The sequence below is a fragment of the Gekko japonicus genome, unplaced genomic scaffold (genome assembly GCF_001447785.1).
Source record: "Gekko japonicus isolate JY-2015 unplaced genomic scaffold, Gekko_japonicus_V1.1 scaffold131, whole genome shotgun sequence".
Classification (NCBI taxonomy): domain Eukaryota; kingdom Metazoa; phylum Chordata; class Lepidosauria; order Squamata; family Gekkonidae; genus Gekko; species Gekko japonicus.
This window is the reverse complement of record NW_015167061.1, coordinates 3,096,135-3,100,766: the sequence shown is the minus strand read 5'-3', so window position 1 is coordinate 3,100,766 and position 4,632 is coordinate 3,096,135. Positions and strand designations below refer to the sequence as shown.

The 4,632-nt window shown below is 51.5% G+C and overlaps 1 protein-coding gene across 1 annotated transcript in view; it reads left to right on the top strand.

The window, feature by feature from the left end:
• FBXO42 (F-box protein 42) overlaps positions 1-4,632 on the top strand; it is a 22,874-nt gene that overhangs the window by 1,661 nt on the left and 16,581 nt on the right. The window contains exon 2 of the mRNA XM_015412588.1: positions 1,080-1,214. The gene's annotated coding sequence lies outside the window, so the exon portion shown is untranslated. The remainder of the gene's footprint in view (positions 1-1,079; positions 1,215-4,632) is intronic.

Here is a 4,632-nt window from a genome sequence, read left to right as displayed (position 1 = left end):
GTTGCGCTTCTCAGGGTCTGAATCAACAGCCTTGGTGGCTGCTTCTTGCTTGCATAAAGGGGTGACCTCCTGCTTGAATGTGGCTGGTGTTTCTGGGCAGTGCTTGACCCTCTGCTATCCATAGCTGTCTCTTCATTGTTGGGACTTCTCCTCCCAGCTCATGCCCGAGTCCTTACGGCTACTGAAGGAGTTTATTGTAGGATAACTAAAGCCCTTTTGGCTATCAGACTGGGTAATTTTTGGCAAGAAGTCAACCGGGGTGGACCCTGTAGTGGCTCTCTGCTCCAAGCAGAAGAAGTAACAGAACCACCATAGCAGTGCCAAGCAAGTCTGGGTCGACTGACCTGGCATCTGCTTGCTTGTCACTCCTTCTGCTCTCTAGAGTAATCTATAGACTTCCTGAGCACCAACAGACACTTTCCCCCTCGCATTTCGCATCTGCCGATGGCATGGATAAGACTTGTTCTGTTAGGCAGATGTCAACGGGGTGGTGGTTGGCAGTGCCACACTGGTGGTGGTTGAACGCATGGCTCGTGGGCCGGTGAGGCTTCAAAGATGCTCGTGCTCACCCTCTTGATGTGCCTCACATTCCACTACAGCTATTGGGGGGGGGGGGCAGCACTACCCATCTGCGGAGCATCCTCCCCTCCCCACGAAGCTCTCCAAAGCTCAGCCTTCGGGAAGGTCCTTGGCCGTGGGGCTGGTGGGCTGGGTGGGTGACTGGCCCGACCTTGCAGGTGGGGGGGCTTCATGCTTGGCAGCAGCCTGCCCAGTGTCTGCAGGTTGGGGCCTCGCTACCGGTCTGAATGGCGCTCCTGCTCTTGTCTTCAAGGGGCACAAAAATGGTCCTGATTGTACACCATTAGAGTAACAATCCTGGGGGCTGGCTGCTTCCCCGTCAAGTCTGTTCCTCGTCAAGGACTGTTCTTGTTTGGGAAGCGGAGAAATGGGGGGTCCCTGTGTGGGCAGGATTGTCCTTGTGCACAAGATGCCCCCGGCAAAGCCAGTGCTGGGCCAGCCCGCTGTTCTGGTTTGTTTGGTAGCCCTAAATGTCTGTCTTTGCTCTCGCTCCCCTCCAGTGTTGAAACGAAGACGCTCCCAAGAGACAGCTTCTGGGGCTGGCTCCTGACACAGATCTCACGGGATGAGCACAGGGCTGGCTGGATCCCTTCTCCACCAGAGGTGTTTCTAAGGTGCCTTCGTCGTGCCCAGAGGTATGTTGATCTCTGATGTACCTGAGCCTGTCACTGTTCCAAACAGAGCCCCTCCCCCCCCTCTTTGAGAGGACCAGCAATGCCTCTGAGTCGGAGGAATCCAGCCCGGTGGGGTGGGGGTGGGAGGGACTAAGAAGTTGCTCTGCTCTGGCTGTGGAAGTTGGGGCCTGTTTGCGGCCCTCTGTGGGGCAGGCACCAAACCTTCTTGGCACGGCCTTTGGCTGCACCTGGGAGTCTAAAGCAAGCTTCCCCTTTGCCCTCAGACTCGAGGGAGAAGCTGCAGGAGGGCGCGAGGGCATTTATTATTCATTTATTAAATTCAACTTGTTAGGCCGCCCTTCCCTGCAAGCAGGGCCCCCCGGGTGAAGGGGGTGCGGAGGAGGGCCGAGGAGGCGGGCACGAGAGCGCCACAACTGGCCTGGAGGAACATCCCTGCCTGGCAGGCCCTGCCGAAAGGTAATAGTTCCTGTCGGGCACGGATATTCTGTGGCAGAAAGCTCCACCAGGCAGGGGCCATGGCTGAGGAGGCCCTGGCCCTAGTCGAGGACCCCTGGACCCCTCTTGGACTGGAGACCACAAGCAGGTCCTTATGGCTGGAGCGTAGCACTCTTTCAGGGATGTATGGGCGCATGTGGTCACTCCAGGGGAAGGGGTTGGACATCCTGAGGTCACTTCCCTTGTGCATCTGTCCTGTCAAATGCAGACAGTATTGCTGAGTCCTTGCTCTGTTTGTTTGATTCAGAATGGGCAGTGGCACCCCCTACTCTGCCTAAGGCTGAAAAAAGGTGGCCCACACTTGGTTTAGAATCCCTGGGGTGGGAGTCTCTGTCCACGTTCACCCAGGACTGTGCTTCCTTCTCCAGGTGTTGTCAGAGATTTGACTTGAAAGCTCATGTCCCGAACTCATGCGTTATTCCACCGATCATCATCCCTCGCGCCGGAAGGCCTAGGATCGTTGGTGGTAACAGTGGTGGCGGCTCCTATTGAAAGGCCTGGTGGAAGAGCTCCGTCTTGCAGGCCCTGCGGAACTGTAAAAGGTCCCGCAGGGCCCTGATCTCCTCCGGGAGCTCGTTCCACCAGTAAGGAGCCGCCACAGAAAAGGCTCTGGTCCTGGTACTGGTGAGCCTTGCATCCTTGGGGCCCGGAATAGTCAGCTGGTGTTGGGCCCCAGACCGTAGTGCTCTCTGGGGTAGATTGTCTGCATTTAGGCCGACATCTCAGTGCTGTTGAGTGCGCAGCTTCAGGGCGGGGGCTCACTGGTTGCCTGCTGGATCTGCATAGCGGAATCCCTGCTGCTGCTGCTGCTGCTGCGTTTCAGGTGCTCCTCCTTGCCTCTCGTTCCCTTCGGCCTGGGTGGCTACTGGAGATCTGAAACCTCTGGAAGTTTTGAAGCCATGGGAAAATCCTGGGGTTGGGGGGGGTTATAGAAATTTCAGGAGAAATTGAAATATATGCAACACAGGTATCAAACCTAAACTTAATCTACTGACTTAACATAAAATGCATCACTTGGCATATTTATGGAATTTGAAAGTACAAATGACTTCATTTTCTAGAAGAAGAATTGCAAGTATACCCAATGTGTGTGCTGGAGCAGGCTTTTTTATTGCAGTCACCGACAGTGTGTGACTGCAATAAAGAAGGCCAAGGCTATGCTGGGGATTATTAGGAAGGGTATTGAAAACAGATCAGCCAATATCATAATGCCCCTGTATAAATCAATGATGTGATCTCATTTGGAATACTGTGTACAGTTCTGGTCACCACACCTTAAAAAGGTCACCACACCTTAAAAAGGATATTATAGCTTTGGAAAAAGTGCAGAAAAGGGGCAAGTAGAATGATGAAAGGGTTGGAGCACTTTCCCTATGAAGAAAGGTTAAAGCGCTTGGGGCTTTTTATCTTGGAGAAATGATGGCTGAGGGGTGACATAATCGAGGTTTATAAGATTATGCTTGGGATAGAGCAGGTAGAGAAAGAGGTACTTTTCTCCCTTTCTCACAATACAAGAACTCGTGGGCACTCCATGAAATTGCTGAGCGGTCAGGTTAGAACGGATAAAAGGAAGTACTTCTTCACCCAAAAGGTGATTCACACATGGAATTCACTGCCACAGGAGGTGGCGGCGGCTACAAGCATGGACGGCTTCAAAAGGGAATTCGATAGGCATATGGAGCAGAGGTCCATCAGTGGCTATTAGCCACAAGGTATAGATAGGGGCTCTGGGGCAAGTGATGCTCTGTCTTCTTGGTGCTTTGGGGGGGGGGGCACAACAGTGGGAGGGTTTCTAATGTCCTGGCCCCATTGGTGGACCTCCTGATGGCACCTGGTATTTCTGGCCACTGTGTGACAGAGTGTTGGACTGGATGTGCCATTGGCCTGATCCAACACTGGGTTCTCTTATGTTCTTAATACTTGAGAAAGAGTTTCAGACTACTGCACCCTGCGCTACCAAAGCGTGGTGGGTCTTTAATTTTTGCCCACCAAGAGGCAGGCAAAGGTATATAAGTTGAAAGCAGAAAATAAGTTCCGTAGTAAACAAAGGCAGGTGTATCATTTGGACAAAAGTGCTTGTTCTGACACAACAGGCAACCGGCACGTTTGAATATTAACTTAGACTTTATAATGCAGGAAGCACTGAATGCTTAAAAGGTTCTATATTTGGAATGAATGAAACGCTTTTTAAAACATTATTTTTTCTCACTCAGAAAGAGAAAATATTTTGTGGGAGGGCTTCCCCCTGTTGGATCCCCAAGCATCGAGAATAAATCCACGTTTTCAAGAAAAGCAAAATTTATTTCAAAGCGTTGAAGACATACTCAAACACGTTCTTTGTTAGAACTGGGGATACACAGTTAGGTCAAGCATAATAAAGGAAATTCAAACAGATACAGATCCAATGAATAGCATTCCCGCTGGCGGGCTAATGAAACGGTTGCGCGCCCAGTCCATGGGAACCAGGCAGAACATCAGACAAAACACAGGTGCAGGTCTCATGAGAAAAGCAATAGGCAAGCATTACAGCATCTTCTCCCCCACACAACCTCCAGCAGTTATCTTGTGCATTCCAACGCAGGAGCAGGATGATAGAAAATAAGCCGGGTGCAACAGGGAAAGAATATGTACACAGAGGTCACAGAAAACAGAATGGCAGCATGCTGACATACTGCCCCCCTTAAAATACACTTAAAACACACCTCCCGGGTCGGGCGGGAACCTTTTGTGGAAACTGCGGATCAGGTAAGGGGCCCGAATATCCCCTTCTTCCACCCATTCGCGGTGCTGGGGACCGAAATCAACCCATTCGATAAGGTACCAGAGTTTACCACGTTTCAATTTACAATCAAGGATATCAGCGACCTCAAAATGTTCACCCCCTTCCAAAATGACAGGTGGAGGAGGAGTAACAGCTGGTCTC